A 12,004-nucleotide genomic window follows, 5' to 3' on the forward strand; every position below is an offset into this window, starting at 1 on the left:
TAGTAAACAAAAGAGAAAAGAATAAGCAGGAAGAGGAGAAATTAAAGACCACCATGTATTAGCATGCCAAAAGAGAGCCATTCATGCTTTTTCTGCAACAATATTAAAACAATCAAACAAAAAACAACTAGTCTGCTGCTCCCATTTGGCAAGTTATATTACAACAACTGTGCTTTTGCAAATATTGTGTTCATGATATTGGTATTCGACATTTTTGGTTAAAAAATTAAGCTGCGATGGTTTAAATACATCCAACACATGGACTCTGCTTGCATCTTCAGTTTTCTTTGTTTTGTCTCAGCCTATGCATTATTTCAGTGCTTTAATCAAACATCTTCTTGTGCTTTTGCAATGTTATTAGGTAAGAGTGAGTGTCAACATCAGTAAGTTTACCTGTGCTATCAGTTTTATGAAACGTCTGGTCTCTGGGTCAGGCTTCTCTCATCTTTTTACTCTGTCTTGGTACACTTAGTATCTATCTTTGGAGATTTTCTAACACATATACATACCTTTAAAGGATATTGCACATTCCTCTTTAACCTTCTCTTCTTCAGGCTATTCTTCAAAAAAATTTTTTTTAACGTTTATTTTTTGAGAGACAGAGACAGAGCATGAGTTGGGGAGGGACAGAGAGATTCTGAAGCGGGCTCCAGGCTCTGAGCAGTCAGCACAGAGCCCGACTCCGGCTCGAACTCACCAACCCCCGAGATCATGACCTGAGCCAAAGTCAGATGCTTAACTGATTGTACCACTCAAGTGCCCCCAGGCTATTCTTCTTTATATACTCTCTCCTTGAAATCTATTTTTTATCAATGAATAATTCTTATTTCTTTCAGGACCACGTGAAGATACTTTTCCCTGTATCCTTCAATCTTCACTTGAAAATAAAATATCATTCAAGGCAAAAAAGTTTTTGACAAATTCTCCCACTACTAGGGCCCCAAAATTTTATAACAGGTAAGTATTTGAAGACTTTAAAGTCAGGTGAGGTGTTTACCCTTCTATCCTGATTCCTTATCTGCAAATCTTTATCTTTCTCGTTTTCCTTATCTTATTTTCTTCATTATAAAATATTTTTATTATCCTTAAATATAGTTCACTAGCTTATGCTTGAGCATAAGAAAAGTTATCCTGCCTATTCTCTTCTATAACAGTATCATATTTAAAACTTTTCTGGAAATATAGTTATACATTTCATTTTCGGAAAATATTAGCAAGATCGCATTTTCAATGTAAAAGACAAAGCTTGATAATTGAGAAATCAAATTAAATCCAGAAAAAATGAAATGGCTTTTATTTAAATGAACTGTAGTACCTAGAACTCTCACTTGAAAACAGAAAACCATCTGATATTATATAGAGAGCTTGAAGATAAAATGATTTTAAACAGAAAACTTGAGGCTTTATACATGTCTTGGCTAAGTATATTTTGTAAAAATAAATGGAGGGGTGCATGGGTGGCTCAGTCGGTTGAGCGTCTGACTTCAGCTCAGGTCATGATCTCAGTCTGTGAGTTCGAGCCCCGCGCCGGGCTCTGTGCCGACAGCTCGGAGCCTGGAGCCTGCTTTGGGTTCTGTGCTCCCTCTCTCTCTGGCCCTCCCCTGCTCTGTCTCTGTCTCAAAAATAAATAAAAACGTTAAAAAATTAAAAAAATTAAAAAATAAATGGATAAATATAGGACTGGTTAATTCTTCTTCTATAATCTATTTCAAAAAAGTAAAGTGATTACTTCATCATGTAGTAATAATAAATATATTTTAATGACATAATTAATTGGTTGATTATAATACTCAGAAACATATATCTGAAATAGAAAGCAGTCTTTAAAAATCCCCGAAAAGGATTTCCTCAAAACTGAAAAGATTTCAAAAGGTGACACTAGCCTATTAGTTGCTAATATTCAAAAAATACCTATCAGTAGAACACTGAAATCTTACAATTCTTCTAAATCAGAATATTATAAAATCCATTTTGCTTTCATTTACCTTGGAACTACTTTATTGATTACATGATATGTAAGATGAATTTTAAACCAGAAATCTTGACTCGGGATTTTCAATATATATTATTTGACAAATAAAGAATCAACCATTATGGAATATGTTATTTCCCAAAAGATATTAAGTCTGACTCTTGATTCTTCTGAGTTTGAGTCAGAGTCCATACTAAAACTTTTAATTTGCTCAAGTACAGTGCTGTCCAGTTAATGTTTCCCAAATGCTCTCAAAATTAATCCCCCCCCCCTTCACCCTCTTTTCTTCCTTCCCTGAATTCACTGATGGACACATTAATTCATGTACTGATTTCCTGTTGATTGCCTCTGAATGCCAAGAACTGTGCTAGGTACTGGGAATAGATGATTGAATAAGGAACATTTCTGCTTCTAACTATTACAGAGTAATTGGCACTAGATTAGTTTTCATGCTGTAAGAAATCATATAACTGCACAAAGTATATGAGGCCATTGCTTTCAGTTCTTGGACAATGAACAGCATAAAACTGTGATCCCTGAAAAGAAAACTCATCAGATAATATCTCATAATCACCCTGGCTTTCTGCCTGGCAACAATTAATCAACTGTGGCACAGTGAGATAAAGTCCAAGCAGAGTGTGGAAGTCCTGCTTGGAAGAAATTCAATTTGGGGAAGATAAAAATCACTGCAATGTGTGGGGTAGGAATTGGGTAGGGAGCAGTGTGGGGGAGGGGCATAGAAGTTTATGTGTCCTAAACATGCATGAGGTGAGACTACACAGAGAGTATTTACAATGAGGGAGAGATTTAAACAAAGATTCTAAAGATTGAGCAACTTGGGGAGGCATTATAGCTGTGGCCCAGAAAAAATGCTATCACCCCAGGCATCCTGATGACATGTCAGAAAGGCCAGGCCTTAAGAATTAGACCCACGCTTTCAGCGAAAGTCTGTTCCAGAGCTATCCTAATAAAGCTGAAAACCACCAACCTTAAAGTCTGTATCTAGTGAAATCATCTTTCAAATGTGAAGGAGGAATAAAGACCTTCTTGGACAAATGAACATTGGGGGAATTTGTTGCCCATGGACTTGGCCTGCAAATGGTAAAAAAAAGTTGCTCAGAAAGAAGGAAGATTACATAGACATCTGTTATCTAACAGATAACAGTTTGTTCAGAATAATAATGGCAACAATGTGTTTGATGATAATGGTATATGAGTATGTGAAGTAAATGACAGACAGGAGGGATTAAGCATTCTCCGTTATAAAGTACCCAGACTATCCATGAAGCAGTATACTATTATTATTTGAAAGTGGGCTGGGATTGAAAATGTATATCGTCAACTCTAGGGTAGCCACTAAAAAAATTTTAAGAAGTATTATTGATAGGCTAAAAGAGAAAAGGGAATCATATAACATGCTCAATTAAAAGCAGATACCATAGAAGTTAGGAAAGAAAGACAGGAGGAAGAGGAAGAGAAAGGAAGAGGAGGAAGAAAAGAAAGGAAGAAGAGAAAGAACAAGAACAACAATAGTGGCAACAGTAAGTGCAATGAATAGAAAACAGTTACACAACTGATCAGTATTAATCTGTCAATAATCTTTTTAAAGGTGAATGGTCTAAATACATCAATTAAAAGACAGAAACTGTCAGAGTAGATACAAAAACAAGACCGATTAAATATTGTCTACAAGAAACCACTTTAAATAAAAAGATAATTTAAAGCAAAGCAACGGAGAAAGATCTACCACAGCTAACACCAGTCAAAAGAAAGCTGGAGTATCTGTATTAATCTCAGACAAAGCAGAATTCAGAGTAAGGGCAATTATCAGGGATAGAGAGTATCATTATATAATGATCAAAAGGGGTCAGTTCTTCAAGAACACTTAAAAGTCCTTACTATCTACTTGCCTAACAACCAGAACATCAAAATATGAGGTAAAAATGGATAGAACTGCAAGGAGAAATAGATAAATCTATTATAGTTGGAGACATCAACACCCTTCTATCAGTAGTTGACAGTTCCAGCAGGCAGAAAATCGGTAAAAATGTAGTTAAAGTAAACAGTACCATCAATCAGTATATCCAGTGGACATTTATAGAATACTTCATCCAACAACAGCAAGACACACATTCTTCTCAAGCTCATATGGAACATTAACCCAGATGGACGACATTCTGGTAAGCCAGTTAAAACACACTTCAACAAATTTGAAAGACGTATGCTCTTAGACTATAATGAAATTAAACTAGAAATCAATTTCAGAAAGAGTTGGAAAATCCCCCAGTTTGGAGATGAAACAACAGACTTCTAAACATGGCTTAAAGAAGGCTCAAGAGAAATTTTAAAAATACCTTGAATAAAAATGAAAATATAATTTATTAAAATTTGTGGGATGCCATGAAAGCATTGCTTAGAGGGCATTATATGGTGTTGAGTGGCTAGTGCACAAGAAATAATAATAATAAATAATAATAATGCAATAATGTAATAATAATGTAAGTAATAATGTAAATAATAATGTAAGCTTCCACCTCAGGAAACTGGAGAAAGAAAAGTAATATAAACCTAAAGCAACCAGAAGAAATAATAAACATTGCAGCATAAATCAATTAAATTGAAAACAAAAATAATAGAGAAAATCAATAAAACCAAAGTTGGTTCTTGGAAAAGATCAATAAAACTGATAAAACTCTATCCCGCTAACAAAGAAAAAAAAGAGAAGACACAAATTAATAATATTGGAAATGAGAGGCTACCACTGTTATCCCATGGACATGAAAAGGCTATGTTTCTCTGGTGGAAACTTGAATGACCCAAGTCCATAGATGTAAATTCATACATGTATGTCAAATACAAGGTGTGGAAAAATACTTTTCAAAGTCCATAAAATGTTTGCCTTTGGGAAGGGACCTGGGATAGAATTTGAACTTGGAAGCAGTTTTGAGTATTATCAAGACTTTTTTTTTTTAACCAAGAGAAGATATTCATATATTTCTTATGCACTTAAACGCTTTTCAAAGAAAAGACCAGTTGAAAGTCTGGATAACCATCCAGTCAGTATTACACAAGGCAAAGTAAGTGTGAATACCAGAGTGCATAAAACAAAGTTGAAATGCTTTCTATCATTTCTGATCACATTAAACACTTTTGGTAAGTGCTTGTGATATGCCAGCAAGATACTAGGGATAAAAAAATAAAGTGGTGTCTACCCTTGTCTGACGGAGACATCATCATCAACACCATAATTTGTGCACCAACTCTTATCCTTAGCAGTCAGTATTTACTGAGTACTAACCAAATGCTGGGCACTGTTCTACCTGTTTGCTGTGTTTTACACGTATTTTCCAGTGAGCTTCCATTATAACCACATGCACCTAGGGATTGTTTTTATGATCACTGTTTTAAAGATAAGAAACTAAGCACAGACCAACTAGTTAACTTGCTTAAAGGTGTCCAGCTAGAGGCTGAGATTCAAACCAAGCAGTCTGATCACAAAGCCTGGCTTCTTAACCACTATACTTTGCTACCAATACTGCTTTGTTGTCTCATTAAATCCTCACCAAAACCTGGCTAAGTATTATCTGCTATTATTTGCAGATGGGGAGACTGAAACCTAAGAGGTCATGGAATTGGTGTAGGTCACACTGATAGTAGATGACAGAACCTTGGTTTTAATCCAGCTCTTTCTCCAGTATTCTTCTATGTGAGACTGTAGAAATAAATAATTGTAATAAAGTGTCATAGAGGCTTGGATAACAAACACCTGCTGTGTGGGTCTCTTTGCTTCTCTGTTTCCTGTACCTTAGTTCCCCTATTTCTCCTTGCTACTCCTTTCCATATTTCTCTGCATGAATTTTCTCCTCAAACTCTCTCTCTCTCTCTTTTTCTTTTAAAGTTTATTTATTTATTTGACAGAGACAGAAACAAAGAGTCTGGGGAAGGGGCAGAGGGAGAGGGAGAGAGAATCCCAAACAGGCTCGATGCTGCCAGTGCAGAGCCAGACACAGGGCTTGAACTCACCAAACCGTGAGATCATGACCTGAGCCAAAACCAAGAGTCTGTTGCTTAACCGACTGAACCATGCATGGGCCCCCCACCTCAAACTCTTGATGGCTGCTTTTTCTGTCAGCCTTTCTCCCTCTGCTGTCTCTCTGCCTACCTCTCTTATACCACCCCTATTGAATACTTAACACCAAACTCCCAGGTTAAAAAACAAAACTCTGTAGTTCTCGGTTGAGAGAGGGGAAGGAGAGGAAGTGCTTATGTTCTTGTTTAAATTCAGGTCTTTGACTGTTGATCAATGATTGCCTGTAAAGTTAATAGTGTTTTCTTTCTGCTCACATCTCACTGTTAACGTGGTTGCAATGGTTTTACATATGCATCTGGATACATATGTATCCTTCTATACAATGTATGTAAGTGTTGATGGAATATTCCTTTTATCAGTAAAAAGTTGCCAGCTGCTGCTTGGGTGCTTATACTGCCTATGGCTCTTGAATCACATGATGAAACTTCATAATGAAACCCGAAAATCACAGAAGCATAAACACAGCTGCTTATGCCTATAAAGTAAGTGGTTTACAAGGGAAAGCATAATCAGTGGAATCTAGTGTTTAGTCAATTACATTAACAGCAGACAAAGAGAAATCATATGTACTTGACAGGAAGCCATTTTAAGAAACTGTATATTTGTATGTAGCAAGCATAATGAGACATCTTAAATGTCATCCATTCTTCATGAATTTGAATAAGATACAAAGGGCTTTCCCCTAAAAAGAGAATATTAAAATTCTGTTAAAAATGTGAGGGTTTTGATTTTAGTAGAATATTTTATTTTTTTAAGTCTATTTATTTATTTTGAGAGAGAGAAAGACAGCACATGGTTGGGGCAGAGAAAGAGGGAGAGCGTGAATCCCAAGTGGGCTCCACACTGATGGTGCTGAGCCCACTGCAGGGCTCTGTCCTATGATCCTGAGGCAAAATCATGAGCTGGACACTTAAGCCATTGAGCCACCCAGGCACCGTGCTCATTTCATTTCTTAAATTTGTTCAGAAGTGTTTGTTTGGTAAGTGATTACAACCAAAGAGATTTAGTATCTCTTAAATATGCCAAAGATACTGTTTCAAAAAACCTGTTATATTTGGGGATTTCCAAGAGTGTAAGATATACGGTCTCTGTCAGAACTTGAACTGGGTGGGGGAAGGCCATAGAGAATAGTCAGATCCAGCAGAGTGTGGAATTTGATTCAGAAAGTTACCTTGATGGACGATAAAAGGTAATCAGTGAAGAAAGGGGAAACTTGTAGCTGTAAAGGTCAGAGGTCAAGCCAAAAAGCTCAAAAGATCCATGGCTGGCTCACTGGTGGAGTTTCAGCCCTTGGGATCAGAACACACAAAAAATACCATTGATGAAATTGAAAATGAACCTGGAAAGACTGCTGTGCCAGGACAAGAATGTATAGCTTTAGCTATTGGATTTGGGACACAAGGCATGAGCCTGGCGCAAGGACCATTTCCAGGACATCCAGATATAATGTAGTGTATGCATTTATTTCTTAAATTCTACTGATTAAGGACTGTTTTGAGAGCCTGCATTGGGGCTGAGTCTTCAAGTTGCAGGAGCTCTGTCCTCATAAGTTCTGTGCAGAATGGGAGAATACAAGTTGCAGATGATGTTTTACTAATCTGCTGTTACTGCAGTACTGATAAATCAGTAAAGTTCCAGTGAAAACAACTAGTAGTCAGAAATTTCACAAAGCATTTCTAAATTTCAATTATTTGGGGACCAGAAGTCCTTAAGGTATCTGTTAATAACTAATAGATAATGATAAATGGATAAGGTGAATGATTATAATTAGCAGAGATCCCCAAACAAAATCACTTGGTGGTGCTTTAAGAACTAGCTTCCCAGGACCACAGACAATTTATGCAATCAGGATGTGCAAGAAAAACCTAGGAATCTGATTTTCTTTCTTTTTTTTTTTAAATTTTTTTTTAACGTTTTTTATTTATTTTTGAGACAGAGAGAGACAAAGCATGAACGGGGAAGGGTCAGAGAGAGGGAGACACAGAATCTGAAACAGGCTCCAGGCTCTGAGCTGTCAGCACAGAGCCCGACGCGGGGCTTGAACTCACGGACCACGAGATCATGACCTGAGCCGAAGTCGGCCGCTTAACCGACTGAGCCACCCAGGCGCCCCTCTTTCTTTTTTTTTTAAATTTTTTTAATGTTTATTTATTTTTGAGAGAGACTGAGCATGAGCAGGGGAGGGGCAGAGAGAGAGGGAAACACAGAATCTGAAGCAGTTTCCAGGCTCTGAGCTGTCAGCACAGAGCCTGACGTGTGGCTCAAACTCACAAACTACAAGGTCATGACCCAAGCTGAAGTCAGCCACTTAACCAACTGAGCCACCCACGTGCCCCAAGGAATCTGATTTTCTGCAAACTCCCCTTTAGAGCCTGTCAAATTCATTTCCACAGAGAGCATTTCAAGTGCTATAAAAAATTTAAGAGTTTTTAGTCTTTGTTCTCTAAAATAGTTTAAGCACCCCACTTCCAACAGTATCCTGTAAATACATGGGTAAATACAGTTCCTTATTATACCACGTTGTGCAGCTTTAGCTCATTGCTTCCCCGAATCCTCATGAATGCCCATTTCATAGGTCTAAAGTTAGTGAACTTTGAATTCCAGAAAACCACCTGCCTAAAATCTTCCTTCTCTCTGCAGTTGTAGCATATCTCCGTGTGGCATATCTTCCCATGGAGACACTGCTTGGAATAGTCCCAACTCTATGTCTGTTTTACTTTATTCCTTACTGTCTTTCCTGTCATGCTGAAGTGAGTTTTGTCTGATGTAGTAGACACATGAGAAGACCTGATCCATGTCATCAGTCAGATTATTGTCCCCGGGGTATAGATGAAGACACAGAGGTGCAGAAGACTTTGCCACCTGAGTGGTTTGCTGCCAAACCTCTGGGCAGGTCTCTCTGCCAAGCTGGAAGCTGCAAATGGTTTCCAAGTCTGTTCACGGTCCCGAACAGTTATCCCAGCCTCATGGAGGGGAATCAGGGCCAGAGTCCTGGTTTTGCCTCCAATACTGGCCTGCTTGTGACCTTGTCTAAATAGCATCTCTTCTCTGTGCTCTAGTTTCTTGTAGGACCTAGGATTTTCATCCTAGCTGCACTTCTATATATGTAATTTTGGGCAAGTTATTTAGCATCTAGTGTATCAGTCTCCTCTATGAAGCAGAGGTAGTAAAAGGAGCCATCTCAGTGTTGTGGCAATTTACTCAGTGTCTGTTAAATACTTAATGTAGTGCCTGGCACCAAGTTAAATTTCCTATAGCTAAGTGTTTGCTATTGTATTTAGGAAGAAGTGGGATAATAGATGCGAAAAACACTTTGAAATGGTTCAAAGTCAAAATGGACACAAGAAGTAGAAAAATAATAGTATTAGCTAGCTAATGCTGTGTAACAAATTAGCAGCTTAAAACTGGCACAGCAGAAATTAATTATATCATCTCTCAGTTTCTGAAATTAAGTTGTTTTGGCTCAGGATCTCAAGTATCAGGAGCTTACCTAAACTGAAGAGACAAGTGAGCTGTTAGGTGTTAGTGTAGCCAGTTAAGGCTATAGGCCAAAATGGAAGAAATAGCGAAGGCTTTAATCACTTATGGCCACCGTGTAAGAGGCTAAAACCAGAGAAGGTGAAGATTGTCCCTGGTTCCATTTTGTTCCATAGAACAGTGTGCCTTTACAGGGGAAGAAGCGGTGGAAATGAGGACTAGGAGTGGAGGAGTACAGAGTACTTGGTCTGAGAGAGGAGGAAAGTGTCTTCAAGGTCCTCCTCCAATAAGGAGCCCTCCACAAAGTCACCTTGGCTGAAGGGTGCCTGAGCTAGGACTGCAAATATACATAGAAGCCTGGCCAGCTACAGGGACTTGAGTCCTTGACTGAAGCTCCCTTCAGAGGCATTAATGCATTGGCTGGGCACCAAGTCTGGAGTGGAGAGGGCAATGTTTCCTCATGAGGCCTGCCAGGTAGAGACTTTGTAATTGCCTATGGTCAGGCCTGAAAAATCACTCATTGGTTTTGGGTCAGGAGCTGGATTCCTCAGCCAGCACAGATAGGATCAGCTGCAGGGGTGGTTCCAGCCTGCATGCAAAAGACAGGCTCTGAAGCAGTGCCACTGAAGCAAGGACTTACACCCTGGATAAAGGCTGGAGGGGAAATGGAGGGGGGAGCCAAATAGATCAGTCTGAACAGATATGAGTAGGAAGTCAGGCAAACAAGGTGGACAAATAGCAGAGGGCCAAGAGTAATTCCAGTAAGCTAGAGCCCAGAACCTAAGAGTGGCTTAATGTGTGGTGCTGGGACCACCTGTGTGGCCACCTGAGAAACTTACTAACCACTCCAGACCCCGCCCTCAGTTTCTCACTAATTTTAAAGTGGGACAAGGACCTTTAAAGAATATTTTTAGCAAGTTCCCCTGTGGTCTTAATGCATACATCAATTTGAGTACCACTAGATGAAGAGGCCAGCAATGAGGAGGAGAAGTGTGGCAATGGCAGGGTCAGGGCATAGGCACTGAGTAAGCCCCATGCCCTCTCTCCTTGGTTTTATTCCCCTCTTTTCCAGATGGGAGTATTCTGTCTCTGGTTAGATCTAGCCTGGAAACACACACACACACACACACACACACACACACTCTCACACTCACACTCACACTCACACACACACACACACACGGAAAGGTCATTGGGAATGGCTGAAAAAAATTCAAGACCTAGTAACTAAGAACAGGTGTGGCTCTTAATAGTGGTCCTTAGTAATTGCACCATGCCAAGCACCTTGATCTTTGTCTTGATCCTCTCTCTGGCTTGGGTTTTCCACCACAGGTGGAACATGAAAACTTTGGCCTATGAACCAGCAGGGTTGCTTCTCACACATGATCTGCATCCTTCATAGCAGGTTGATGAGAACTATTTAGCTCAACTTGATTTATCTGGTTCATCCTCTTAGGAATATTTCATATTTCATAGAAATCACAGTGATGCTAAAGCAAAAGTTATGTTTTGCTGTGAGAAAGCCAGCTGGACTTCCGTGATCCTCTGAGTTAGAGTTCATTGTTTCAATGGTGTAGTGATTATGGTCACTAGTCATGATGCAGTGAATGAGTATTTAATAAAGTGTGCAAATCCTAATGACCAGTACCTAACTGAGCAAGAGGGGAGAATCATAGAACTGTAAACGTCACAACTTTCATCCTTGGTAACATGCTAGAGTACCATCAGCATTTGATATTTGTATCTGCCATCCCCACTGGCCACAATCAGCAGTCCAGAAAATAATGGAAAGAGTATTCACCAAAATCTAAAGGTCCTTAGGATCTTACAAAGCCCAATGGCATAGCCTTAAGAAATGTGGATGGAACTTGTACTCATCTACTGATGGTTTTCTGACCTGATTATATTTTACACAGAGGTCCATTTTAGTGGAAAGGTTTCATACCAAAGAAAGAGTAGGGGATCCATGTTTAGCATTATTATGGGTAAAATCTTCTGAAAAGCCATTTTGCTGAAATACACATAGGTCCTAAACAACAAAAATACTTTTAAAAATGGCTGAGTTTGCAAGAAAGTAAAGAAAATTCTCAAAAGCCAAAAGAAAAAAACAAAACAGTGAGTTGACATCAGGGGAGAAAGTGAACATAGAAGCCTGACTACCCTAGAACAAACGCTGATACCTAGAATCTTGTGTGTTGAGATTTATAATTGTTGAGGAAATGAAAAGCTAAGACTATGTCCATGAAGAACAAGGAAACATAACTGGAGATGCATATACAGTCATAACTTGTTGAAAGGGCTATGACCTCCACAGAATAATGTGTAAGAAAAAAAATCCAATAGGCAGTGAAGAGAAGCTGAGAGGAAGAATGACATCCCTTCTGAGAATTTTTAACCTTATCCATTTGTGATAAGAGGGTTATGTGTGATTTGTGATTTGGGGGTTTGAATTTGCACTCTGCATT

The 12,004-nt window shown here is 38.7% G+C and overlaps 1 long non-coding RNA gene across 1 annotated transcript in view; it reads left to right on the plus strand.

The window, feature by feature from the left end:
* Positions 1-839: 839 nt before the first annotated feature.
* LOC122210063 overlaps positions 840-12,004 on the plus strand; it is a 29,758-nt gene continuing 18,593 nt past the window's right edge. The window contains exons 1-2 of the long non-coding RNA XR_006197902.1: positions 840-957; positions 6,422-6,544. This is a non-coding gene — a long non-coding RNA (uncharacterized LOC122210063). The remainder of the gene's footprint in view (positions 958-6,421; positions 6,545-12,004) is intronic.

Source organism: Panthera leo, chromosome A2 (genome assembly GCF_018350215.1).
Source record: "Panthera leo isolate Ple1 chromosome A2, P.leo_Ple1_pat1.1, whole genome shotgun sequence".
Taxonomy (NCBI): Eukaryota; Metazoa; Chordata; class Mammalia; order Carnivora; family Felidae; genus Panthera; species Panthera leo.